Here is a 17,330-nt window from a genome sequence, read left to right as displayed (position 1 = left end):
TAAACATGGTAATCTGAACAAATAGGGATCAGAGCCATATTACATGCGAGCATTCTGTTAGCTGCTGCAGTGGGTACTCCATGTCCATTCCGTGTTGGAGTCTTACACTTGGATAGATTCATCTTTGGAATGTGACCTTACCAACTCTGAGAAAGACAACATCAGTCCATTATTATCCCACTATTATTGACTCTAAATTCAAGCTGTACAGCAGCTGCTGATGGGGGTGGGGGATGAGAGAAGGAAGAAAATCAGACAGATGTTTCCCCAGTGCCAGCCCCCTCAGTAAATGGAGATAACTGGCAATGGATCTGGAAATAGAGGCCAGTTGTATCTCCAAAACCCAGCAGTGCTCAGCAGGGATAGCAACTTCCCCACCCCCTTTTTCTTCCTCTTCCTCTTCTTCTTCCCCTCATCCTCCCTTCCCCGCCTCATCGTCATCGTCGTCCTCCTCCTTCTTCTCTCTCCCTCTCTCACAAACTTGTTGCACTGAGTGGCAAAGAGCCCACAAATAACTGAGCTGTACATTGGAAATGGATTTGATGAGCCTTTTAATAGAAGAAAATCATCATTATTTCCCAAGAGTTCACATTCCCATAATATTTTTATTAGCAGCCTCTCTTCTAAATAAAGTTCAGTAGATTGATTTTGGTTGGGTTTTCTCATTTTAAATATTCCCTTAAATTATGACCATGGATCTAGTCCCATCATCACCATTGTTATTATTGTTATCAGCATCAGCAGCTCCATTGTTATATTTATGTCGCACTTAGAAAGCTCTCAAACACTTCAGGTATATTGCTTCGTTTGTCCTCATAGCATATCTGTAAGGACGGGAGGGGACCCATTAGAACTAAATACTGAGTACAGACCTCTCCTCTCTGTGCTTCTGTGAGGAAATCCCCCTTTGGGATGTGGCCAGGAGAAACCCCTTTGGGGGTATAGTCCTTTACCTCCACCTCAAGCAGAGGGCGATTGCTCCAGGATAATTTACAGCCACCCAGAGGCTGGATACCTTAGAGGACTTGGCTCAGTGTGGGACGGAGGGTACTCACCTTGAGGGGCTGTGGAATGGGGGCAAAACCCTTGGGAATCACAATGACCACCTGGCCCTCATTTGCCCCCTTGCCTAGCCTTGGCCCTCATTTGGTATGTTGGGCAGTGTCTCTCATAGGGTCCCCAAAGCCCCAAATCCCAAGAGCACAGCACCATGGAACACCATGGAAGACACTGGCCTAGGAGCCAGATCTGAGTTTGAATCTTGATTCTGCCATTGAGTAGCTTTGTTTCTTGGGCCAATCCCTTAACATTTTGGAGCCTTCATTTCCTCACTTATAAAAGAAGGGGTATTAATGCCTCCTTTCTGGATTTGTGTGAGGATTTAATATGGTAACCTATATAGAAGTGCCAGCATGATGGATGGGACACAAGCATGCAGTCAATGTTCGTTCTATTTTTCCTTTAATCTTCTCTCCTGGCAAATCCTAAACTGTCTGTCCAGTACAATTTTGAGAGCTAAAAGGAAACAGAGAGAGCAACATTTGGATAGGTTTATCATTTTAATCAGTGCCTTGTTAAAATTCACGTATTTTCTTACCTATGTGGAGTAAAAACTGGTAATCAGTAATTAGTGTATTTTATTTATTTATTTTTTTAAAAAGATTTTATTTATTTATTTGAGAGAGAGAGAATGAGAGACAGAGAGCATGAGAGGGAGGAGGGTCAGAGGGAGAAGCAGACTCCCTGCCGAGCAGGGAGCCCGATGCGGGACTTGATCCCGGGACTCCAGGATCATGACCTGAGCCGAAGGCAGTCGCTTAACCAACTGAGCCACCCAGGCGCCCAGTAATTAGTGTATTTTAAAGCTTATGTCAGAAATAATGCTGGACGAGAGAGCAGACAGCCTGGGCTTCATCCCCCCCTCTCCACCACGAACCAGAGGGAAGCCCTTGAGCAAATCACTTGGCATGTCTGGGTCTCAGTTTCCTGATCTGTAAAATGAAGAGCTTGGAAAATATGACCATATAGTTACTCATGAGCCTCACAATTCTGTAATTTTATAAGAACTGGTTTTTAGGGAAAAAGCCAAATGATGTGTGTGACCTTTGTTCCTTCCATTTCTTGGGCTACCTGTGCCATAGGGAAGAAACTCTACTGGTTGGTCCTGAGATCATTATCACGGAACCCCAGCTGATCTGGGGGCAGTACTGTGTTGTAGGCTCATTGCCCAGGAGGAAATGAACTGCCCTTGGAAGGCTAGGCAGCAAACCCAGACTCTACAGTGGCTGCTGATGTCTCAGACTTGGCACCTATTCGTTGGTCGACCCCAACCTCTCTCCTCCCTCCTGCCTCCCTCACCTGCTCCAAGAGACCTGGGTCTAGCCTGATGGCAGCGCGGATATCTGTGCACGGGAGCCCAGCTGCTCTGATGTCTCAGGGCTTGGGAAGGCCGGTGAGGGGCTGGGTGCTGGGTCCCTGGCTGCTCTGCTGACCGCATCTCCTGGCAGGCTCTGTCTTTGCAAGGTGCGGCGTTAGCTACTGTGCTAATCTCTGCACGTTACGCTTCTCAGCGGAGCCCGCGTGCTCCACAGGGTGGTAGGAGTCTTCCCAGAAACCAAACCTCCTTGAGCATGCCTCAGTTAGGGGGCCCCTGACTCTAGTGCTCCTTCTGCATCATCTGAAGAAGCAGGGAGAGGGTCTTGGAGGATGAATGGTTAGGGTATTTTCTCACGTAGGCTTCCCTGCACACAAATGCATCAGGAAGTGCATAAAACACAGAGAAGACTTTCCTTTGCCAGATTCACCTTATACCTTATTCTCTTTCTTTTACAGAACAAAGCCTAGCCGCATTTCCAGTTTAATTCAATTGAGTACTTCCGAGGGCCGCTCAGTATGCTGGGTTGTGAGGCTCTAATGGGGAATATGATTCTGTCTCTACTCTCCAAGGGCTCACAACCAGGGGGAGAGGTAGACAAACACACAATTAACTAGGATAACAAGGCAGACAGTCAGGAGTGCTTTTATAAAGTCACTAAATATCGTGGAAGAATTATTCCAACTGGGAATGTCAAGTCTTTTGTCGAGGCTTCTGTTAGGAGGTAGTTCTTGATTTGGACCTTAAATAATTGGAAGGGTTGCAATAAAAACACAGTGGAGGGTGGGGAAGGACATTTAAGATGGAAGGAAATAGTTCTAGGGAAGGCAGGCTGGATGGGAAAGGGAATGCCAAGAACGATTCCTTTATTCAACGTGCAGTCTGTCCTTGATGATGCCCAGACAGGAAGAAAGCACACAAACCAGCTTCTTGCATTCCGGAGTGGGAGAAAGGAAGTGCTGCGCTGTGCACCCTTCCACGGGGTCCAGAGCCTCAGCATTTTCTGATCTTACTTCAGATCCTTTTCTACTTTATCTGGACCCGGAGCACACAGATTCTCGAACGTCCCTTCAGTTTAGTTAGGAAACTAACAAAAATGGAAAACAAGCTCTCAATTGAAGTATGAATGAAAACCTTACATGTAAATATCACTTTTCAATCAATTCTGAATCCTCTTTCTCCCTGGGAGGTAATATACATTGAAGTGGAGCTGGAAGAAGTGACATCTTTCTGACTGTCCCTAAACGGTACTCAGGCCAGGCGTCACCCCCTGAACCAGCACGCCTTCTCCTTGAGCTGGGCTTGTCCTCAGAGTGCTCTGGTGTTCCAGACAACCCCTGCCAATCGACTGGTGGTATTACACCAGATGAATCTTATTTGCCATTTTCTGTTTTAAAGTAGGAATTCTTCACTGCCATCTTAAATACTAAGTGCATTTTTATGAAACCCAAAGATGGTCTGAAAGCAGGGAGACATTTTTATAACATCTGGTGCAGTGAGAGTCTCAAAATATAAAAGGAAGTGGCTGATGAGTCTATGAGACTAGGAGAAAGGTATTCTCAGTCCTTTCTCCCAATCTCCCTGTGACTTAATGGTGTAAATATGAAGTTCAAAGAGACAGAACATATGTGAGAAAGTATAATAAAGTACACACAGAAAAATAACCATTGTCTTAGATCAGTGGTTCTCAACCTAGATATACATCTGAATCTCTTGCTTATTTATAGTGCAGCTTCCTGGGCCTCATTTTAGAGCAAATCACGATTTCTGGTCTTGGAGCTTAGAATTCAGCATGTCCACGAAACCCTCAGTAATTCTTCTGCAGTATACCCAAGACCAGCTCACAAACCCATGTTTGGAAGCTGGAGACTCAAACGATAGGAAAGTTTTTGCCCTAGTCTATGTCATTGGATGGTTGGCCAAAAATACCATATTCATATGCCATGGCTGAGATGCCTTATATTCCAGGTTTATTCCAGGTACTGAAAGACTGCAGTCATTTGGAAAATGGAAATATAGTCTCAGTTTCCAAAGCGATTGGTCATTTGGATGAGCTTGAGTCATGCTTTATGGAGATCAGTCTTCAGGATGTATCTGAATTATCATGCATCTATATCATTTTGGTTTGGGTTTGAGAGGAATTGAGAGAGAAGAAAGCCAGTTCATGTTGAACAAGAAGACAGACTGTCTTGAAATTTCTGGTTCTATGGTCAATGTTCGAGTCTACCTGATTTTCTGAATGTTATAGTCATATTAACAAATGCTATTGGGGCGCCTAGTTGGCTCAGTCGGTTAAGCGTCTGCCTTTGGCTCAGGTCATAATCCCAGGGTCCTGGGATGGAGTCCTGTATAGGGCTCCCTGCTCAGCGGGGAGCCTGCTTCTCCCTCTGCCTGCCACTCCCCCTGCTTGTGCTCTCTCCTCTCTCTCTCCCTCTCTCTGACCAACAATAAAGAAAATCTTAAAAAAAAAAACCCAAATACTAGATATTCTGCATCTATTTGTACTGGACACTTCACTAGGACCATATATACATTGCCTAATGCAGTCCTTCAGATAATCCTATGAAAAAGTTATTATTGTCCCCAGAAGAGGAAACTGAGGCTCAGTAAATTTAAGTAACTTGCCTTAGGTTACGCAGGCTGTGGATGTGAGTCTTGAACCTACGGCTGTTTAACTCCACATCTTTTGTTCTTATTTACTACACTCTACCCGCTGTTCCCAAGAAATATTCTGTTCTCTGAGATTGCTGGAGCCCAAACCATCATTAATGATGCAAACCCCAAGTGAGGACTAAGAAGGGCTCCTGCTAAACACACCAGTAGTGGTCTGTAAGACTCTGGTGTTCCCATCGGCTTGATCAAAATTCACCGTTTATTACTGGGTCTTTTATTTGTCTAATTTTGCATGAATAAAGTTTGTTAAACTGTATGAGGATTGTTCTTATGCCCCAAATTCATATTTTTGAGAAGATAAAGGGCTACAGACTTTATCATTGATATCAAAAAAAGAGAAAGAACCACCAATGTGATCCTTACATATGTGGCTTTTCATGGAACAACCTGGATGCTCCTCCCATATATCCTGGAAAGTGTATGTGGAGAGGACTGGCCCCGTGCCCACCAGACTGGCTGATCATCCAGTGTATGGAGGAGCACTACACAGTAGTCAAGAGGCTTGGTTTCCAGGTAGGTCTTTTATCTTGGGCAAGTCATTTTACTACTTGGGTCCTCTGTTTCCATGCTAATCTGTTGAACTAAAGGCCATAAAATTCTCTTCTGGATCTAAAATGTCCCAATTCCGGAAAACACATCAGCCATGGAGCTGGCAAAGAGATTGATGGGGCTTGTGAGTGGCATCGCTGTCCCTGTCCTCACCTGTTCAGGATGGGCAGAGGGTGACAACTCTGCAGACCAGTCTCCTGAGGTTTCTTTTGTCCTGACCTCGCTGGCCTGCCTCCTTCTTAGGCCTAACATTGTCAGACACCTCTCCCCTCAGGAGACAGTCATGGCGGGCTCTAGTGCCATATTCTTTGATACTTCCTGGTGAAGTGACTTTAAATCCCAGATCTTCAAGCAAAAATCGAAGTAGCCCCTTCATGCATAGCTTATTTTTCTTGGAAATACTGGTCACCCATTTATACTCTACCCTGGCAGTGGGCTAGGCCTGCCTGGGCTGTGTGTATGACAGCAGACCTCCATGATGCATGGGGATTTGAAGCTCAAGGGACCTTCTTGAGCATCTACTCCAACTCCTTTATTTCCCAGATGAGAACAAAAGGCCCCAAGAGGGAAAGTGACCCAACTCAAAGCCACCCCACCAGTCAGTGAAGGAAATGACACCATGTTTTCAAATTTATACCTTGAGTCTAATAATAAAACTGACCCCGTGGACCTGCCGGGAAGGTACGTAAACAAGATAATGCCCACAAAGCCCTTGAGTGCTGTTCTTAGCATGGACAACCATGGGACGCCAAGCTGTTCCCTTCCTTCCTAGAACTCAGATCTCCTGCTCCTCACCGGACTCACGTTCCCATAGAAGTCCTGTAAGTGAGGACAGGCAGACTTCATTATTCCTTTACTCCCCAGCTCACCAAGGCATGCAGAAGTAAACTGAGCTGCCCCACGCTTAATTATTGCCTTAGAGGTGAAATCTGACTTGGCTCATGTGACCTACTCAAAGAATGTTTGGGGTTGCTGCCCACTAGAACTCATCCCTCCTGACTCTTAATCCAGTGCTCTTTCCCTTATACCAAGCTGATGGATGCGTGGGTGGGGATAAGCTACTCTGAAATGCTATGAATACCAGCATGGTGACAGATGCGTAAGAACACATGGGGCCACAATCCCAGTATATCTTAAGTCTGCCAGTGTAATTTTATTATCGAGCATTTATGAAGGCTACTATGTGCCACGAGCTCTGCTTACTTCTGAGATGAATATAAAAATGAATAGGATACAGACTCTGCCCTCAAGGAGCACTTAGTTTGATAAGAGAGACAGACTGAGACATAAATAATTCAAATTTGAGGCAGATGGTAATCCATGACTCCTCTAGATAGACCAAAAGGAAGTGTAGGGACTGGGGCCCTCACTTGTTGACATGGTGGGGGGGGGGGGGGCCAGGATAGGGCCACCCCCAAACGTCTCCGTCCAGGTGAGTGCACAAGGTAGAGGTAGAGGGAGTCTACCCCACCCCTGCTGTGTGCCGGAAGGAAGAGTGCCCGCCAAGGACGCCAGCCTCTGAGCTCCTTGGCCTTCACTTGGCTTCAGTGGAGTGACCGGAGCTGGGCCATTGTCTTGTTCCAAGCCTGTTTCTTCAGCAGTTTTGCAAAATGGGAGAACATCCGCTTTCTTGCTCTGTACTCGGTGGGGACTGGAGTGTTGCTTGGTCCAGACGTCTGTTTTTGGAAAGGACTGCCCTCACCCCAGCAAAGAGCAAAGCATCTGCCCTCCACGCAGAGAACAAGAAAAACGCCATCCTTTTTCTCTCTCCTCTCTGTTTTGCAGAGAGGAGGAGGGTGGGGGTTGGGCGGGGAGGGTGGCGGGGAGGGATGGCAGAAGGTGAGGGGACTTGTCGGTCAGTGCTTGACAAGGGGAGTGGGGTCACTCGGGGAAAATACGGCCCTGCTCTCCCCTGGCAGATTCCCAGGGAAGCTCTAACTGGTCCCCACCTGTCCCGTGCCCCCGCCCCGCAGCGCTGCTGTCCCCGCGTGCACGGAGCAGGGAGGCAATGATGAATTTCCCCCGAACGGCATTACAGACAGTCATAAATAATGCTTTGCTCTTTGGTGACGGCACTTTCCATTAGAGCTGCCTGTGCTGGGCTGTTGCAACCCCCAGTCTTCTGCCGGGGACTTGCAGTAAAATTTATCAGTGAGCTCTCTGCACCTAATAAATCATCCCCTCCGGGAGCCATCTGGCAGATAAGGCCGAGAGAACCCACATGCTCTGCAGAGGCAGAGTCGAGTGAGAGCCGGCCTGGCTGGGGCCCGGGGCCCTGTTGAGGGGGACTTTCTCCCCATCAGCCTGGGGCCTGTCACACTCCTTCTGGCTTTTCTCATCAGACTCAGGATGGGGGCCCTGGCTTTGGCGGCTGTTCCAACTCACAGAACTGTTCGTCCCACTCTGGGGACAGGCCTGAAAATCACATCTTTCTCCTGTCTCCCCACCCCACCCCCGCAGGTGTGCAGAAGGTCCTGGGGTCTGACAGCAGGCAGGAGGAGGGGTGTCCCAGGGCAAGGTGCATGCTGTGATGGGCATGACTATGGCTTAATTGAATCCTCCTTGGCGTCTCCCAGCCACTTGGGTGTTGGCCAACATGGAAATTATCGCCTGGTGATAAGAAACTTCCTGCTTGGATGAAAGACATCTAGGAGAACCTCCTTGCAGTTCAGGGTAAAGCTTCATATGGACATTTCCACTTTCTCGGAGCAACTGCCACCATGATGTTAGCGTTTTCTTTCAAATGTGGATTACTGTTCATTAATACACACTAGAGGACGGACTCAAGCGCCCGGGACACAGAGAGAGCAATGCACAGGTTAACGACTGTGGCTCTTTCCCTAACGCGCTTTATAGCCTGGGCGGAGAGACTGTTCTAAAACCAGTCTTGGATGCCGCTGTGGCAGTGTCCACATGGGGACACACAGCGCCCGCGTGATGTGATCGTGACGGCGAGGGACGCAAGGGGTCAGCTCTCCCGGTTTTGCGGTCCCAGGGACCAGCGTGGTGCTGGGTGCCATGTGAGCCATGTGCGTTGAACATACCGAATGGGATGTGGCAGGGAGCAAAGTGCCTGACACAGCCAACGGGACAAAGTAGCATCTGAGAATAGGATTGATAAATAGCAGGATGGAGGCAGCTTTACCATCCCCGGCTTCCCGCAGAGGGTGAACCCCGTCCCTTAGGGCTCTCGAGAGCATCTCGGAACACAATGCTGTCCTGGGCAGGATGGAGTCCGTGTTCGTGTCTCAGCTTGATCAAGGGGTTCACTGAGCTTCAGTGTTCTCCTCTATAAAATAAGAGGAAAAGGTGAGGTAACTTGGGGGGCACAATTTTTCATATTGCTGCTTGAAGAATATTTTCTAATTTTTCCTTTTCTGATGCCCACCGTTTTTGAAAGACAGGAAGCTGAATGGGTAAAACCAGTGGGAACTCCTGCCTTTTCCTGCCCTCTTTTCCCACTACCCAGGTGAGATAAGCTTGTTTAAGGTCTGCATGCGGGGACCCCAGGGGGCTAGAGCTGGAGCTCCCTGAGTTCTTCCCGAGGACTCATTCTGCAGGAGGACACCTATCATGCCTCCTCTGATTGCTGCGGACATATCCGGGAAAACATTAAATGGAGTGTCCCGAAGATGCTTAGCTTAGCTATGCATTTAATTTGATGGTAATTGAAATTTGCCAACAAAGATTTGCATGTAATCTGTGATTTCATTTTTCAATTAAAATTGCTTTCTTCCTGTGGATGGGAAGTACTTGGTTCTTTTCTTCCTCACAGCACTTTGCAAACACGAATCCCTCACTTCCTTGGGGCTGGAGTGAGGAGAGGGGTGTGGGACAGGGAGCTGATAGCTGAGGCCAAGAGGGATGCTCCCGCAGGATGGCAGGGACACTCAGCAGAGGTGCTGGGGGCATGGCTCCTTTATTCCTGGTGGGTTTGGCAAGGAGCCTCCAGCCAGGACATTTGGAACCTCAGGTTCTAGGGAGCCGGTGGAGTTTGGGGAGTAGAAGATTTAGAGAGGTGAGAAGAGCCAACCAGTTCTCCAATGGCCAAGGCAAGCAAGCAGCAAGAAGCCGGAACAAGACAGTAGGCTCAGGTACTGGGGAGCAGGCAGGTGGGCTGATAGGAACGAGATCTTCTCTACGGGATGAGCGTGGCCTTCGATAAAGGCGAGAAGCAGTACAGCTCCCTGGAGAAGAGAAGTTAAGAGAGCGGTGTGTTCTAAGGATGGAGGGAGGAGTGAGACAAACACAAGAAGCAGAGCCTCTGGAGAACCGCTTCAGAGGGTGTGGAACCTGCAGAATGGGGAGTCCGATGAGCTGGCCCCCAGGTGCGGATTTTTCCTCTGTGGGCTCTGTGGCCTTGGGTTAGTGCCCAGTCTCTTGGAATTCTGGTTTCTTCAACTATTCCCGGGGTATGCAAGTAATGTCTACCCAAATGGGGGCTGGGGGAAGCAGCCCGTGGGTCTGTGGGCATTGTCCCAAGGTCAGGGGCTCCATCTTAATGCCCTTCATACGCCCAGGGCCTAGCACAGTGCCTGGCACACAGCAAGAGTTTAGTAAAATCGGTTAAAATGGAAAATCGGTCGACCGGGATGATGTGAGTGGAAGAGCATCTTGTACCTTCCAATTAGCCATTTGTGGTACTCTTAGGGCCTTCCGGATTGTGAAATGAGATTAGGTATTTGACTTAAGGCCGGGCTGGTTCTGGGCTGAGCCTCGGGGAAAGGACGGGGAAGGGTCGGGGCAGAGGTTCTAGTACAGATTTGGTGCTTCTCTGCGAGCCCGGGACGCAGATCCCCTGTGTGACCCAGCCGGAGGCTGCCTTCAGGCAAGGGCCCATCGCCAGCATGCGCCAGGCTGGCAATTTCTGCCACGGTGGCCCGGGCATGGAGAGGTTGCCCCCGAAAGGTCCGGGGATAGTGTCTGTGAGAGAGACAGTCTGCTTCCCGCAACCAGATTGGGGACGGGATTAAGAATTGTTTGAAGAATGAGTAGCAATTTTGGCTGCAACAGAAGGCCCACAGCTTTGGGCAGAGCAGGGGTCCTTCCCTCGGCCCGTGCAAGTCATTTTTGGTCTGGTTTCTTTCACGTAGAGATGATCCCTTCTACCTGGCCAAACAGCTGAACTGTTTTCTTTCCTCCTCCTCCTCCCCCTTCTTCTTCTTCTTCTTCTTCTTTCTTCTCCTCCTCCTCCTCCTTCTTCTTCTTCTCCTCCTTCTCCTTCTCCTTTCTTTTTTATTCAGTAATAAATCTGCCAACCCCGCAGGGCTCAAGCCAAGGGCTTCGCTGCAGCATCTCCACAGAGGTCTCGTAAAAATAGTGTGAAATGAAAGAGAAAAATGAATATTTCACACTTTGTCTGTTCTGGGTTATGGTGATTCTCAACTCATCCTCATTCCAAACACCGACCTTCCCACAGAGTTCGAGTACCTTCCGCCAGCCTGTCTCCCTCCCCCGCCGAACCTCCCTTTTTCTCCAAACACACACATTTTGCCGGGCTGTTGGGAGGCGTCCTCGGCTGCTTCAGTGCTTTCCAGGAGGAAGGGGGGCGCAAGAGCCCCCCGGGCACACTGATAGTGAGTGGACACACACAGGCTGCAGACAGAGGCATCCACCCTCGTCCACACCCAGCCTTGTGTCTATCCTGGCATCTGCTCCTCTTCCCAAGAGGCAAATGTATGTAAAATAGACGAATATGGGTCTTTCCTTCTATTGAAGGCTGCCCTGTGTTCATTACAGGAGGTTTTTAAACATGACCCGATCTCTAACATCAGCTTGGTTGGTGTTCAGTAGAAACAAACTTTTACCTGCCTCTGTTCTCCTGGGGAGAAATCTCCTACAGAAGCACATCCACTTATCCGTCAAAGTGGCCACTTTCGACTTCCCGAACATGCCATGCTTGTTTCCACCTCCTGGCCTTTACCCCCACACAATCCTCCTGCATCCATGCTGCTTCTTTCTCTGTTCTGCCCAGCTGAGTCCTGTCTACCTTCAAAGCCCACTGCCTCCTTGAAGCCCTCCTGGCTCACCCAGCATATAGGGCTCTCTCTTCACTTGGGACACCGTTAGCACTTACAGCCCATATCACTGTCTCCCTTGGTCATCGATCGCACACTGCTTTTTGGATTTTTTTTTTTTTCTGAAAAGCATTGTCATTTTCTTATATCATCATGATTTTCTTATTTAACATTTCTTATTCTCCTGTGAGACCACAGGGTCTCACAGACATTTTTGTCTTCTCCAGCGCCAAACATACAGCAGGTGCTTAGCAAATGCATGTCAGGAAAATGAATAAGTGGAAATTCCCACGTGGGGTGTGAGTGAGGCTCTGGTGTTGTGGCTTTATCGTTCTCGATTGGAGGAGTGAAGCAAGGCAATTCACACCTCCAAGGGAAGAGAGTCTTGGCTTGCGTGCGTGCTGCCCATTCGATATTTCCCCTTGTCTGGACGGTGCTGGATAATCGGGTAACTGTGGAATGTCAGGACGGCTCCCGTGCTCCACGTAGACCCTAAGATCCCCTTGTCTACGATCACATGGACTGTTGAGATTTTTTGGGGGGGGAGTGAGAACAACTTAGTGCTTCTCACTGTGTCCCCCTCCCCCCCATACCTTCCTTGTGCCTTTTTACCTCCCCGTGTGCTCCCCACATGCAGCCTGTATTTCATGTAGAGCTGGGAATTGCGAATTCAGTTTCCTTTCCTCTGTGTAGAGCACAGCCACCGCCCACCACCTTGTTACGTCTGCACTTTGTGCTTCCCGCCTCAAGGCCACTTTACGGATTTGTTTGATTTGTGGTTGTGGTTTGTAGCTGTTACTGATTTCTTTGTTGTTGTCGTGCTCCTGCCTCTGTTCCCTTACAGCTCGATTTTTAGCTGAGTGTTTGAGTAGTAAATATGGTTTACACCAACTCTGCTGGAAATAATGGCATTTATGTGCTGAAGTTATTTCCAAACCTGAGGATATGTGTATACAGATAGATCCACGGCAGGGCCCCTAGACTGCGGAGAGCAGACTCGATAGAGCCTTCGCCATAGAGTATAAACAGGTGTCGGAGACTAGGGCTAGGCCAGGCGGTTCAGAACAAAATGACCTCCCACCCCTGCTGCTGGCTCGAAATTGAAGCTGTGCTCGCTTAGCATCGGGGGATGTAGGAGATATTTTTGTGATCCTATTTGTTTGCTAAATGTGCCCTTACATCCTTTAGTGCATCTCACATGAAACTTCTCACTTTTCTATTCGCTCGCCCTCAATGGCTTTAAACCTTAACTACCCTGGATCCTGGCGGGGCAAAAAAACGTGCCAAGAAATACCATGGGATTGGCTGATCAAACTGGCTGCCCTCTGCTTCCAAACGGCTGCTAGTTTGAGGGGATCTTCGGCGTATGGGGTAAATCTAACCTCTTCAGCTCTGTCTTGGAGCTCTACTAATCCCAAACGCAGGCAGGAAATAGAGGCTGGAACTCTCCGAGGGAAAAGCCAGGCTCCTCTTAACAGCTGTGGCTCTGGCCTCCGCATTTGGGTGGTATGGATTTCCTCAATGCCCAGATTCTTGACCTCCCTCTCTGCCCTCATCTCTGGGAGAAGCACCAGTCCCCGCATCTGACGCATGTCCGTGAGCGGAGGCTGCACACCAACCCAAGGTGAAGGTCACGTTCACCTAGGGGTCAGGAGCGATCTCAGAGCCTTCTTGGCTCTCTGTGCGGAAGGCCTTGTGACAAAGGCATAGGAAAGGTGTTCAATTGTTCTCCAACTTGTAAATGCCAAGCAGAAATCTTGTTGCAGTTCCTAAATGCCACATTTCGGCGTGTTTATTGTTTCCCCCCCCTAACGGGAAAAGATGGTGAATGGACTAATAATTCAGGAGCTGAGAACATGTTTATTTGATTTTTAGAGCTTTAGCAAATACGGTGTGTACAAAACCCGGTGCCAACAGCATGCATAATTCCTCCAGGAATGGGGCTGATAGAAACACAAAGCTTGCATGCTTCAAAACTGTAACCAATATTTACACATCTGAGTGACTAATTCTCTACTCCGAGCAGGAGAACAATAGGCATAATAGTCAGGTACATTAATGCAGAGCATGCTCGTCTGGTGGCTTGGATATTTGACACATAAACAAAGTTGAGGGGCTGCCGTGGGGGGAGAAGCAGAGGCTTTTTATCTACCTGTGTAACCATACACCAAACAGCAGGTTACAGACGCACTTGGAAAATGCTGACCCAATGCTGCTCTTGTACCTCACATGCAGGATTGGCACCTGATTTGCAGCGCTGCGGGAGTTCTGTAGCTGACCTCATTAGCGGCGCATTTCCTGGCTTGTTAGCATCATATTTGTATAATTTACAGCACCTTCGTTTTTATGGAATGTGTTTCTTGTAGGGTGTAATGGCAGCAATATATTTAACCTATCGTATTTAGGAATGCTTTTGCTGGAGGCAGCCTGCAGATATAAAGGGGACATTTTCTCCTCTCCTGCATGGGTCTTTTTTTTTTTTTGCATTTTGGCTCATGTGGTGGCCACATATGTGCGTGTGTGTGTTTGCATGTGTGTGCATGCTTCTGCGTGTATAAATATATGTGTGCAAATGCCTGGGAGACATAAAAGGGCCCTGGAGGTGCACCTCTTTCTTCTGAGGATTATCTTTGCTCCCTGGCCATCTCTGAGGCATGGCTGTGGACCGGGTGGCCCTGGAAGGCTTAGATGCCTTGCTTTGAGGGGACAAATTTACGAATTTATGAAATGGAATAGGGAGCCCAGGCAGGTCAGATATTTGGGAATAATTTATGATGGGGGGGACGAAGGTGGTATGAAGATGCTGAGAAGTAAGGCGGCTCATTAAGGTGGGTTTTCAAGTCTCCGTGACCTCTTGGAGGCTTTTGTAGAAAACAGTAGGCTGGAGAATGGAAAGCATATGTCCCTCAGGGACTGATCTGGCCCCCAGTGATTTCTTATCCTAGAAAACATAGAACATATGGACAGAGAGGCATATATTCTTCTCCTTCCTGACCGGTATAAAAAAGATAGGAATGGCTGGGAGTAGATGTTTGCAAAGGGGAGAATGTCTTAATTTGGGGGTCCCTCAGGAGAGAGAGATCTCCAGGCCAGGAGCCTGGAGATCAGATCCTAGTCCGAGCCCGCTGCTCACCAAGGCTGATGACCTCGGGCAAATCGCTTCACGTCCTAGGTGGGCCTTCTCACCCACAAATAAAGGGATGAGACCGGCTCGCCTCTCTCCAGAGTGCATTTCTCTGTCCCCAGTCACTCCAGGCAGATAAAGACTGAAGGCGGGGGTTCGCATCCCCCACAGTCGTCCGCGCTGTGTTCTTGAGGGTGACTTGCATGGCCCAGAAGAGAGAAACACAGCTCTCCAGGAACTGTCAGTGTGTCTTAGTTACATCTGACAGGGGGCAAAGAGGGTGAATAGACCAATGATTCCGAAACCAAGGACATGGTAGGGTGAGTTTTAGAGCTTCAGTAAAAAGTGGTACCAGAGCATGTGTAGCTGCATATCTCCTTCCCATAATCACTTCTCCGCCTCAAGGAGAACCTCACCTCAGGGGCAAGATAAATAGGTAGGCCCTGGACTTTGTCAACCCATGAGAGAATGAGAAGAAATGAAGGAAATCTGTTAAAATGACCCGAGGCACAGAGACAAAGTTGACCCAACTGGCTAGTCAGGTTAGGGTCCTCTGTATCCTCCTTTCCCCACTCACCACCTCCTAGCTTTTGAAATTTCAGGAATGTTTTCTGCCACTGATATCTTCTGCCATTGCTATAACCTCTTCTCACTGATTTAAGAGGTTTGGGGTGCTTGATTTTACTTAATAGATATGTCCCTAACATACTGGAGTGGCTAGATTCGATGGTAATAATTCAAAATACTGAAGGTATTTATAGCCAGAACTCAAATATAAGTTTTTATTCAAAGTTTAAATGCATCAGGGTTACTGGGTAATTCGAACACACCTGGTGGTAAAATTGTTGGTAAAGAAAAGTAACTGTTTTGTGAAACCTAGTCTTAACCGAATCCTTGAAATATTTATTGAGCATGTGCTGGGGACACAAACAAAAATTGTATAAAATTCCTGCCTTCAAGAGGCTCTTATTCTAACTTTCTAACTGGGATTTGCCTGTATTTTGTATACACATATTCATGCGCATAATAAAATGTGGACAGTTTCGGCATCCACCATCCACTAATTAGGTTGGCTTCAAAATTCTGCAAAAAAGAGACCATTATTATAAATGTTAATTCCAAAATTCTTTATTCGTGCCACTTGACTGATTTGGTAATGCTTGTCTAATGTGATGACAGAAAGGGGTTGTGAACCTTGACTCAGTCTGGTGGAACAGATGTGTGCTTGCAAAACGCTTCCCTTCTTTTTTTTTATGTTTTTTTTTTTTTTTTGAGAGAGAGACAGAGATAGCGACAGAGATAGCGAGAGAGAGCATGAGCACGAGGAGAGGGAGGTGCAGGCTCCCCACTGAGCAGGGATCCTGACATGGGGCTCCAGCCCAGGACCCTGGGATCATGACCGGAGCTGAAGGCAGACGCTTAACGGACTGAGCCACCCAGGTGCCCCAAAACGCTTCCCTTCTGATAAAATAGAAGCCCTATCTTTTTCTTTCCTCTGTGGCCATTCCACCTGTACTCTAAATCATTCCATTATTCCTCACCTTCTTATGACCCAGAGCTACGACTTATATCTGTGCTTCCCTTTATCTTTAGCACCGACACATACCCGAATCTCTTCCATCTTAAAAAAAATGCCGCCCCTGCCATAATCTCTAGATTAGCTACCTCGCCCCTGCTCTCTCCAGCCACACTTTCTGAACAACCATGCTCTACTCATCACTTCTGTTGCCTCTCAGTTTCCTTGCGCATTGCTCCTGCTCCCCTCTGTGTCCTTGAAGTTTCTCCCCAAGGTCACCAGTGAGCTCCAAGCCACTGACACGAACAGATGCTAATGTTGCATGCTTCCTCCCAGCACCACCTGCTCCCTTGTGGAGGACCACATCCTCCTGGAGTCTGCTCCCTTTACTGGCCATTGTCAGGTGGCTTCATCAGCTGGGGTTTTAGCACCTGACTCTTCTGTTGGCGTCCTGAGGGTTTTGACCAAGTCTCTGCTTTTCACCCTCTTTCCTCTCTTGCCAAGGCTATTTATTTCTTTGCCATGGTTTCAACAGCCTTTTACGTTCTGAGGATGCTCCAACCCTCCTGAGATGCTCTCTCCACCTTTTTACCAAGCATTTCCACTGGGCTATTCTGCTAAAACAGAGTGTAAAATGCAGTGGTTCAAATGAGACTGTAATTTATTTCTCTTTCACACCATAGTCCAGAGTTTCTGGGCATTCCAGGGAGGGCAAGTGGTTCTGTTTCATGAAGTTGTCCAGGGATGTAGGTTTTTTCTATCCTCTTAGATAGAAAGGACACTGTCTAGGACACTGTCCACTCTTCCACAGGGTGAAAAATGGCTCAAAGCACTGTGTTCCAGCATGCATGAAGGGGGAAGAGGAAGCTAAGGGCACCTAGCTCCCTTTCCAGAGAGTGAGCCAGTAGTTGTGTATGGAGCTTACATGCCCAACCCCCGGGGCCATACCTAGTTGTGAGCTAAGCTAGGAAACGGGGCATCACCTGGGCAGCCTTGTATCAGTGAAGACCCGGGACACTCTGTTGTGAAAATAAGAAATAGAAGATCCTGGATGTCATCACCCGCCCCCCCCCAGTA

The sequence above is a fragment of the Neomonachus schauinslandi genome, chromosome 2 (assembly GCF_002201575.2).
Source record: "Neomonachus schauinslandi chromosome 2, ASM220157v2, whole genome shotgun sequence".
Lineage (NCBI taxonomy): Eukaryota > Metazoa > Chordata > Mammalia > Carnivora > Phocidae > Neomonachus > Neomonachus schauinslandi.
This window is presented reverse-complemented; position numbering follows the sequence as displayed.